The following is an 11,947-nucleotide window of genomic DNA, read 5'->3' as shown; positions in this document are numbered from 1 at the left end:
TCTTTCTTCACCCCCTCTCCCCCTTTTCATGCAGGACTCAAAAGTCGCTGAGGTGATTAAAAATAAAGCGGCTAAGATTATTTTTCTATGGAAACATTTTTACTGTTTAGTCTCTGAGGAGAACGGCAGTGCAGGTAGGCCTGGACCTTGGGGCCAAAGTCGAGGGCCCGCCAAATGACCAACCAGGGAGAAGCAGGTAATGAGGCCAGCAGAAGCAAACTCCATTTTATATCTTTAGCCAGGGGCGTTGCTAGGGTCTTAAAAGATCCGGGGCATAGGCCCATAACACACATTTGCACATACACACACACACACACACACAAAGGCTAAGCGCAAGTCTAATGTGTGTGTGTGTGTGTGTGTGTGTGGTGCGTGCATGCATGCATGCATGCATGCAGTGTGCTTGTGTGTGTATAGATTACATACATAAATACATAAGTGTGCACTGAGCCCCCACCCCACTTCAACTCAGACCCCGATTCAGCATTTTGGAAAACATCCCACTTCTGCTCTGGCCAATTTGTAGTCGGAAGACTTCAGCTCAGCACCAAACCTGAGTGAAGGTTTGGAAAAATGAGTCTTTCTGCTTCCTGTTGACTACCATGGGAAATTAGAAAAAAAAACACTGTAACTTTTTTCTCTTGGTCAGAATTGAATAATTTCAGGTATAGTAGTCCCCTAGAAGGGGATTACACCTGCCCAATGTCAGAAAAATAGGTGCAGGGTTTATATTTTCTTTTAAAGGGAACTGCCAATAACGGTTTTTATTCCTTGGAAGAACTGGATAAAAATTTCAGGATTCATTGCCCCATCATAGATCCTGTCTGCCAAATTTCAGAATGATAGCCACAAGGGTTTTTGTGTAAGGGCAGCCTCGACATTTTGAGGTCTCCAAAAGAAGACATACTTACCTCCCTATCTTCCTTGTGGACCATTGTTCTGAAAATTACAGACAACCTACAGTTGTCCCTAACTAAGAAATCAGCAAAGTTTCAGAAGGATAGGTTCAGCAGTTCATGTGGAAGGGGAGTTCTCCAGTTTGGGGGAGGGAGTGATTTGCTTTCCCTTCCATTCACCCCTTCCCCAATAGTTTTTGGGTAAATTTGTAAGAAAATGCACAGGTCATTAGAGGCAAAAAACCTGCAAAGTTTCTGAAGGATATACATGCATTCTAATTTAGAATGACTAGAATTTATTTACATTTCACCAATGTTAGCAGCAGGGGAACATGGGTGGGAAGGTGCTATTGCACTCATGTCCTGCTTGTGGGTTTCCAATGGGTATCTGGTTGGCCACTGTGTGTACAGAATTCTGGACTAGATAGGCCTTGGTCTGATGTAGCACGGCTTTTCTTATGTTGTTAAATAGATAGTGCCTCTGAGCATGTGCAGAATGTTTTTCTTTCACCACTGAGCACTTGCATTCTCCCCCTACCAATTCTCTTCCCCCCATGCAACCATCCCTCCTCCTCCTACCATCCTCCAGCAACTCTTCATAAAAACAGATGTCTTGTTTTGTGCAACTCCTCTCTATGCACAAGCTCTCATTGTATCTTTCTCCCCATAACGTCATTTGTGCCAAGACTTCACCAGGATTCAGCCAGTGAGTCTGTTTTCAAAACTAGGGCTAAGTTATGGAGAAACTCTGAGCAAGCACTAAGTGCTTTTCCCTCACCACTGAAGCTAGAGTTCATGCAAAAAACAACAACTCCAAACCCACAAATGACAAAACATGCATATGACTGAGCTGAAAGGGTAGTCAATTCATTAGACAGAACTGGGTAGGCACTGTATTAAGCCTGCAGTACCATGCTCACAACTCAGGGCTTATTTCTTTGTAAACATGCAGAACATCAAGGTGCAAACCTCCCTGCAAAAGTAACTTGTGCTGGAATCCTATGCACACTTTCCTGAGGGTAAGCCTCATTAAAAATAATGGGACTTCTCAGTAGACATACATAGGATTGCATAAATAGCAATATTTATCTCCCCTCCACTTAAAAAACAAACCCCAAACTCCTATTTTTATTAAAGCTTTCTGTTCAGAGGAACATAGGAAGCTGCCTTGTACTGAGTCAGACCTTGGGTCCATCTAGCGCAGTATTGTTTACACTGACTGGCAGCAGCGGCTCTCCAGGGTTGCAGGCAGGATTCTTTCCTGGCCCTACCTGGAGATGCTGAGGATTGAACCTGGGACTTTCTGTGTGCCAAGCATGTGCTCTACCACTGAGCTACAGCCCTTCCTATTGCTGGATAATGGCAACTGACAAACAAAACAGCCCCAGTTTTGTTTCTCTGCAACCATGTGAACCCACTTTTCTCAAAGACTTGAGTGAGAAGGAGAAAAACCAACCCTCTTGTCTGTTTGTATAAAGTCAAATACAGTTCAGAACTTTTCTTGCCCACCGAAGAGAATTCTCTTTAAGAATTCCCCAAGAGATGCTCTGGGTGGAATAAAGACAAGAAAGAAAGAAAGAAAGAAAGAAAGAAAGAAAGAAAGAAAGAAAGAACAGGAGAGGGGAGGGGAGGGGAGGGGAGGGGAGGGGAGAAGAATGGTGATTGGAAATGTGTGGGGGGTAGAGAGAATTCCCTAAACCAAGCGGCTCCTTTCAGAGAGGTAGTACTTCAGAGGGATTTAGGAGGCTGTGGAGGGTTTGTAAGGATTGCACGCACTTAAATGAACTTTATGAGGTGAGGTGGCTGAGGGCTTTTGCTAGCTTTTTTAAAACTGTAGAACCTATTTAAAAGCCCCAGCAGTTTCTCAATCATGATGCCACGTAGTCCTAACCCTCCCTTTGGGATTATTTGAGTCCTACAGCTGTTTAGGAAAAAATAAAGTGGAGGGGGAGAAAGAAGTTTGTGGATTGGATCCTTTGCTGTACTGAAGCTACTAAACTTCTGCAGAAGTCAAAGGTTCCAGTTTGGGGCAGTAAAATCAGATGCTATGTGAAATACCAGTACTTCACATGGAGCTCTTTCTTCCATTCCTTCTCCCTCTTCAAAATTTCATTGCAGGCAAGCTCACAACAGTGGGCATGTAAGAGCAGAAAAGAAAAGTAGGAGGAGAGAGGTTTTTTGCACCTAAAAAAAACCCTACACCAGAGATTAGGGATAGTTACCTCCTAATGGTCACCTTAAACACCTTCTGATTAGGAGCTCTAATCCCCTGGGTGACTTGAAAATTTTTACTTTTTGTTTTAGACTTTGAGAAAAGGACAATTTACGCATGGCTAGCGCAAAAGCCACTGGACCTAACTCTCTGAAATTTGGTAGGTTCAGTCAGCTCCATAGGGCCTGTTAGGTCCCCAAATTCCATGAATTTATGTGGAAGCAAAAAAAAAGTATAGCTCTTTACTTTGACAGATTTTCTTTGAAAAAGCAAATTTTACCTGTGGCCAGCACAAAAGCCACTAGGCCCAACTGTCTGAAATTTGGCAGGCTCAGTCATCTCTATGGGGGCTTCCAAGTCCCCAAATTTCATGTACATATGTGGAAGTACACACACACAAAAATATCTTTGCTTTGACACATTTTCTTGAAAATAGCAAATGTTACCAGTGACTAGCACAAAAGTCACTGGACATAACTGCCTGAAATTTGGCAGATTCAATCAGTTCTGTGGAGGCTACCAAGCCTCCAAATGTCATTTATTTATCATACAAACTAAAAAGGTTATGGCCATTTTTGTTTTCCAATGCAAGTCAATGGGGAAATGTTTTAAAAAATGGCAATTAGGACAGCTCAAAAGATCTAGGGCGCAGCTCAAAAAAGATCTGGGGCCCATGCCCAAGTGGCCTCTCCTAACGATACCCCTGTCTCTAGCCATGATGGTGCTGTGACTGAAGTGCGCCTAAAATACAAAACTGCACATGCTTTAGAGTATCCTTTTTGATCAGGGTTGGTAAACAGTTTTCTTGTGATTTGAATGTATCAGGAATGTAGAAGTAGTCTAAAAAGAATGGGATGGTGGGGAGAAGATACGTTAGTTGTGAAGCGGGACATAGGCTGATAGAATTTTGCCAAGACAACTCACTGTGCATAATAAACACTCTCTTCCAGCAACCTAAAAGACGACTTTATACATGGACTTCACCAGGTGGTCGACACCGAAATCAGACTGACTACATTCTTTGTAGCCAAAGGTGGCGGACATCTATACAGTTGGTAAAAACAAGACCTGGAGCTGACTGTAGTTCAAATCACGAACTTCTTATTGCACAATTTAGAATCAGACTAAATAGGGAAGACCCACAGATTAGTTAGATATGAGCTCACTAATATTCCTAATGAATATGCAGTGGAGGTAAGGAATAGATTTAAGGGACTAGATTTAGTAGATAGGGTCCTGGAAGAACTATGGGCAGAAGTTCGCAACATTGTTCAGGAGGCGGCAACAAAAAGCATCCCAAAGAAAAGGAAAACCAAGAAGGCAAGATGGCTGTCTGCTGAGACACTGTAAAGAAAGAAGGAAAGCAAAAGGCAACAGTGATAGGAGGAGATATGCCCAATTAAATGCAAAATTCCAGAGGTTAGCCAGAAGAGATAAGGAGTCATTTTTAAACAAGCAAGGCACAGAAGTGGAAGAAGATAATAGCATAGGAAGGACAAGAGACCTCTTCCAGAAAATCAGAAACACTGGAGGTAAATTCCAGGCAAAAATGGGTGTGATCAAAAACAAAGATGGCAAGGACCTAACAGAAGCAGAAGAGATCAAGAAAAGGTGGCAAGAATATATGGAAGATCTGTATAGGAAGGATAATAATATCGGAGATAGATTTGATGGTGTGGTCAGTGAGCTAGAGCTAGACATCCTGAAGAGTGAGGTTGAATGGGCCTTAAGAAGTATTGCTAATAACAAGGCAGCAGGAGATGATGGTATCGCAGCTGAACTGTTTAAAATCTTGTAAGATTATGCTGTCAAGGTGATGCATGCCATATGCCAGCAAATTTGGAAAACACAAGAATGGCCAACAGATTGGAAAAAATCAACTTCTATCCCCATACCAAAAAAAGAACTAAAGAATGTTCAAACTATTGAACAGTGGCACTTATTTCACATGCCAGTAAGGTAGGGACGTCAGAGAATTTCACTACGAATCTCGGGGAGGCCGAATGCCAGCGCATTCGGCCCCCCGAAATCGGTGGCGAAACGGTCGCCCCCCCCGGGACAGGACTTACCTTCGGCGAATCTTCCTGGCGACGGTGGCTCTGGCAGTGGTGGCGGCTGCGGCGGCCGGTCTTCCGACCAGCTGCCGCCGCCATTTCCAGTAAAAAAAAAACGTGATAGGTTACGTAAAGATTTACGTAGCCTATCACGGCTAGATTTTTAAAAAACACCGTGATAGGCTACGTAAATGTTTACGTAGCCTATCACGGCTGCTTTAAAAGAAAAAGACGCGCATACACAAATGGCAGCACCCATGGGCGCTGCCATTTGCGTTCCTTATTCTGGCATGTCTTAGTCTACGTAAACATTTACGTAGACTAAGATGGCGAAAATAAGGGGAACGCAAATAGCGTAGTATCTAAATGTTTACGTAGACTAAGACGGCGAAAATAAGGAACGCAAATGGCGGCGCCCATGGGCGCTGCCATTTGCATACGTGCGTTTTTTTCTTTTTCTTTTAAAGCAGCCGTGATAGGCTACATAGACATTTACGTAGCCTATCACGGCTGACTGCAGGGACGCAAACGGCGGCTGCTATGGCTGCCGCCATTTGCTGAGTCGGCTGGCCAGGATTCGGGGGGGAGGGACGGAACGCCTCCCCCCGGCCAGAATTTCGGGGGGAGGGACGGAGCGCCTCCCCCCCACCACGAATGTCACCTGTCGAAAAGGTAAGTGACTTTCGTACATCCCTACAGTAAGGTAATGCTCAAGATCTTGCAAGGTAGACTCCAGCAAGTCATGGAACGAGAATTGCCAGATGTACAAGCTGGGTTTAGAAAAGGCAGAGGAACTAGAGACCAAATTGCCAATATCCGCTGGATAATGGAGAAAGCCGGGGAGTTTCAGAAAAACATCTATTTCTGTTTTATTGACTATTCTAAAGCCTTTGACTGTGTGGATCATAACAAATTGTGGGTAGTTCTTGGTGGTATGGGGATACCAAGTCATCTTGTCTGCCTCCTGAGGAATCTGTATAACGACCAAGTAGCAACAGTAAGAACAGACCACGGAACAACGGACTGGTTTAAGATTGGGAAAGGAGTACGGCAGGGTTTTATACTCTCACCCTACCTATTCAACCTGTATGCAGAACACATCATGTGACGTGCTGGGCTTGATGAATCCAAGGCTGGAGTTAAAATTGCTGGAAGAAACATTAACAGTCTCAGATATGCAGATGATACCACTTTGATGGCTGAAAGCGAGGAGGAGCTAAGGAACCTTATGACGAAGGTGAAAGAAGAAAGTGCAAAAGCTGGGTTACAGTTAAACCTCAAAAAACCAAGATTATGGCAACGAGCTTGATTGATAACTGGCAAACAGAGGGAGAAAACGTGGAGGCAGTGACAGACTTTGTCTTTCTAGGCGCAAAGATTACTGTAGACGCTGACTGCGGCCAGGAAATCAGAAGACATTTACTTCTTGGGAGGACAGCAATGACAAATCTTGATAAAATAGTGAAGAGCAGAGACATCACACTGATAACAAAGGTCCACATAGTTAAATGGTATTCCCCGTAGTAACATATGGCTGCGAGAGCTGGACCATAAGGAAGGCTGAGCAAAAGTAGATGCTTTTGAACTGTGGTGTTGGAGGAAAATTCTGAGAGTGCCTTGGACTGCAAGAAGATCAAACCAGTCCATACTCCAGGAAAGAAAGCCAGACTGCTCACTTGAGGGAATGATATTAAAGGCAAAACTGAAGTATTTTGGCCACATGAGAAGACAGGATACCCTGTAGAAGATGCTGATGCTAGGGAAAGTGGAAGGCAAAAGGAAGAGGGGCCAACCAAGGGCAAGATGGATGGATGATATTCTGGAGGTGATGGACTCGACCTTGGGGGAGCTGGGGGTGGCGACGGCCGACAGGATGCTCTAGCATAGGCTGGTCCATGAAGTCACGAAGAGTCAGAAGTGACTGAACAAATAAACAACAACAAAAAATGCTTCAAAGCTGGAGACGCATGGCTGTCTAAAGCAGGACCCAATAAGATCATTTAAGTCCAGGATCTAAACTTACCTAGCTGTACCATGGGGGGGGGGGGGGTTTCAACATTTTTTTTAAAAAATCATGAAACAATTTGGTGCTAATGGTCAGCAGCCAGCCACATGCACCTTATTTAAAATGCTATTGAATTATATTAATTAAAGGATTGCTTTAATGGCACATCAGTAAAATGCCAGTGTACTGTGGCGGAGAGAAGGTGGGATAAATGTCAAAATGTACATTTTATATTTCATGGGGGGGGGACCCCACCCAGAGAAAAAGACACAATGAAGCTGATGAAGCATACTTAATATGCAAAGTTTATTCCAAAATAATTCATTTTCATGGTGCCACAAGATGCTTTCTAAGTCCTGTTTGGTGTAATAAATGGAGGGAGCAATCCTACGGCCGCTAGTCAGTGGCTAGTCGGCCATAGGATACGTCAGTTTCTGGGAACCGACTTCGGAGCCCGTGCTCTGTGGTTGGTTCCCGGAGAACTGACCTCCCCACCCCTCGCTGCCTTGCAGGCAGCTTGGAACGGCTCCACACTCAAAAGAGGAGCACAGAGCGGCAAAAATGGGGCGTTCTGGGGCGGGGAAGGTGGAAATGCAGGTAGGACACATCCTATGTGTCATCCAGCAGCCGCTTCCCCCGCTCCGCCTTCCCCACAGCTAGACAGCTGAAATCAGCTATCTAGCGGCAAATGCAGGGCAGCTGAAGCATGGAGTGAACAATCCCCTCCATGCTTCTCCTTACCTGCATTGGATAGGCGGTCGCCTCCGAGTTTGGATGCGGCCACCTATCCCCATAGGATTTTGCCCTAACATGGCAATCTCGTTGGAATGTATCATTCCTTAAACACTGTAAAACTGCAAGTCCTTCAGCATTATTTACTCTGCTTATTTTGTAAATGTGTTGTCACTATATAAAAATGTCACCCCAGATCCAGAATGTCCCTCCTTTTGTAGCAGCATGTAAAATGTCCATCTCATTGGCAAGCCTTCAAAGGGCCACTTCTTACCTGGCATTTTGTATACAAATACAAAATACTCAGGCATCAGATTGAATGGCACATGTGTGCTCTTCTTAGAAAACTACATGGAATATAATTGGACCTTGCTTACATGTATTTTGTCTAGTGGTAAATTTTGAAGTTCAGGGGTTAACCATGATAGTCACCATAGCCATTCCCCCAAGGAGCATCTAAAAATTCAGGCAGCTGTGTTAATCCATGTCAACAAACCAGTTCTAGCAGTTTTATCTCCACTAGGAGCAAGCCTTTCTTAAAACTAATTGGTCATAATTGTCCACTCAAGGCCAAGCCAATGCAAAATACATTGCATTACAACACGGAACAATGTTGCTGGCAAAATTCATTTACGCAACATAACTGTGCTGCCCAGAAGTGGCTGCTTCTGAACCTGCACTTGGTTTGAGATTAAGGCCTTACACTTGCATAAGGAGACATCTTTCCTCCTTGCACCAAGGGACCCTTAGAATAGAGCAGCTTATTATACAATTGAGCAATTAATCCATATTATAATTCATGTTACATCATTCCATGATAAAAAGTCAACACAAATTTGCATATAGAAGTTATTTTTAACTCAAATATAATATTTTCCTCTTACTGTAGAAAGATGGCATGCTCTTTGAAACTAGTGATATAGTAATGATTGAAAATAATATAATACTAGTAAATTTATTTTGATAAGTAAATACATTTTGATGGCTTTTAATCATTAGCTGAAAACTGAATTGGATGTGATGGTGTTTAAACAAAATACAATTCCAGGAAAACTTTGTTTGCCTAAGCCGGAAATGAATGGGAATCCCAGCTAATTAGTCCCAGGTAAAACATCTCCATTGAAAGACAAATAGTTGAATGATTGCAGGATTTATATTCACATTAGTTTAGAGAATAAAGTCAGTAACATGGTCTATTACTCATGGTGAGTAATAGACATCATGCAGAAGCAGTAGCAGGTTTTATCCATTATTAGTTAATGCGAACTTTACTTATGGAATTAAAAGTCAACAGAACTTTGCATATGTACGTTATAATTGTACTTAATTTCGTAAGTGTGTAGGATTTCAGATATTAGATGAAAATTAGGGCTAGACTCCACCTGATGTTATTCAGACCTTTACCTCTTATGTGCCTCATTTTTTAAAAAAATAAGTAACTGGGGCTGGGGGTGAGCCAGACTGGGAGCATGGGGGAAGGGGGCCTTTAACCCTTTGTGTCTGCCGTGGTTGTGATCTGTTTCAGGGCCCCCCACAGCAGTTATTTGCAATGGGAGGAAAGCTCCCCTAGTAGGGGGCAATCTCTTCATCTTGTGGTATGACTTAGATTGGAGCTAGACTTTGGGGGTGCTTCCAGATGGAGGGCTCCTAATGCTAATAATCAGAAGGTATAAGAACATAAGAACCATTGGATCAGATGAAGGGTCCATCAAGTCCAGCATTCTGTTGACACAGTGGCCAGCCAGCTGCCCATGGAAAACCCACAAGCAGGACACAAGTGCAACAGCACCCTCCCACCCATGTTCCCCAACAAGTGTATAGGCGTACTGCCTCCGATATTGGAGGTAGCATATAGCCATCAGGACTAGTAGCCATTTGATAGCCTTATCCTCCATTAATTTATCCAACCCCCTTTTTAAGCCATCCAAATTGGTGGCCTTCACTACATCTTGTGGAAGTGAAGTACTTCCTTTTATCTGTCCAGATTCTCCCAGCACTTAGCTTCATGGGATGACTCCTGGTTCTAGTAGAGGGAGAAAAATGCCCCCCTATCCACTTTCTCCACACCATGAATAATTTTGTGCACCTATATCTTTCTTGCCTTTTTTTCTAAGCTAAATAGTTCCAGGCATTGTAGTAACCTTTCCTCTTGGAGGAGTTTCTCCAGCCTGTTGATCTTTTCAGAGAGCACTCCTCTGGCCCCTAGACAGCACCTGGGGGGGCCATAGGATTTTTCGGATCCCTGGACCTAAGGCCAGAGACAGCACACTGACCTCAGACCCAGGAGTCCAAGCTCCCTTCCCCCTCCTTCTCACTGCTGGCATGAAGAGAACCACGCTGGCTGCCTCTACAAGCTCGCAGACATGAGCTCGGAGAGGAGGGAAAGGTGGCAAGCCAGTGGGATATGAAGTGAGGATATTACCTTTCCCCAGTCTCTGTCCCTCCCCCTCCCTGATGCCACAGCTAGATGGGTGAAAACACCCATCTAGCTAAAATGCAGAGTGTGGGAGCGCAGAGGCGAAGATCCCTGCATTCCTCCTGCTCTGTATAGGATGCCTGTCAGCCTCTGAGCTCAGAGGCTGACAAGCATCCAGATAGGATTGCACCCTTAGTTGCCCTTTCCTGCACGTTTTCCAACTCTACAATATCCATTGTTTAGTTATCCGATATTTTCTTACATAATGGATTTTCCACTACTTAAATGGAAGAAGTGGTGGAAAACACAGGAGGCCTATGAGTTGACGATGATTACATCTGGACCCTGTGTAAATTTTTGTGAGTGAGGCAGGGTGATAGCGCGATAAAAGCCAATAAGGGCACAATCCTATGCATGTTTAGGAAGAGAAAAGGCCTACAATTCCCAGCATTCCCCACCCCAGCCAGCAAGGCTGGCTGGGGAATGCTCAGAGCTGTAGGCCTTTTCTCTGTCTTAACATGCATAGGATTGTGCCCTAAAAGACTTGACTTTTCTCATGCTATCACCCTGCCTCATTCACAGAATTTTATCAGGGTCAAGATGATGGTATAACCCTTGTTCCACTTGTGTTTGCCCACCGCTTATTCTGTCTTTATTTCCTCAAAAAAATCATCTGAGGAAAAGATGGAATAGTTGCACAATGGCTTTTGATTGGTACCGCTAGAACCCTCTGGAAGCCCCCTGTTACTTGAAGTTAGTTCCCATTGTGAACAGTTAGTCATGATGAATTAAGGAACTAAGCGCAACTTAGACTGGATTGAAGCTGTATGGAAATTTTCCCAAAACATAGCTAACAGGATCAAATGGCATATACTAACCATTAGTGACTAAACCAAGAAATGACAGTGGAAATATTTTTGCATTACAGCACAAAGAGGTTCTTAAGTATTTTGAGGAAATCCTTCTAGAGTAAATGCCCTGTGATGCACATGAGTCTCATTTGTTTGTTGTGTATCAAGTTTTGCATACCTTTCCACATGCTCATAGGCAAATGAAGAGGTTTGGAGTTGAGTACTTTATGTAAGGGCTGTATCAGGCAAAGCTGCCCTTGGTGGTTTCAAGTTGAGCAGGAGATAAAAGACTGTCTTTTACTTCCCAGATAAACAAGGGCAATACGAGGGGGGGATCAAATGCGTTTCCATTGTTGTAGGGCAGGGTTGGGGACCGTGTGGCCCTCCAATATTGTTGGACTACAACTCCCATCAGCCCTAGCCAGTATGGCCACTGGTCAGGAATTATGGAATCTGTAGTCCAGCAACGTCTGGAAGCCACACTTTCCCCATTCCGGGTTTAAGTGTTGTATATTACTTTGTAATTAGTTTTTTCTCGTATTTTTTCCCTGCTGTTACCATGGCTTTATATGCACTGACTAAATGTAAACGTTAGAAAAATAAACAGATCCCTCTCCGCCGCCAGTCCTCTGCTCAACCTGTATCCACGCGGCAGCTGCGTGATGAAAGAAAAAGCCCTCGGGAGAAAATAATAGTGTAGTTCCACCGTAAGGATTAAATAGTTTTCGGGAAACATCACACGCACACGATTTGACAATCGTGCACACGAGCTGACAAAAGT

The sequence above is a fragment of the Heloderma suspectum genome, chromosome 2 (genome assembly GCF_057233095.1).
Source record: "Heloderma suspectum isolate Gila_16-S chromosome 2, 16-S_ref, whole genome shotgun sequence".
Classification (NCBI taxonomy): domain Eukaryota; kingdom Metazoa; phylum Chordata; class Lepidosauria; order Squamata; family Helodermatidae; genus Heloderma; species Heloderma suspectum.
The sequence above is the reverse complement of the archived record's forward strand: the minus strand, read 5'-3'. Positions refer to the sequence as shown.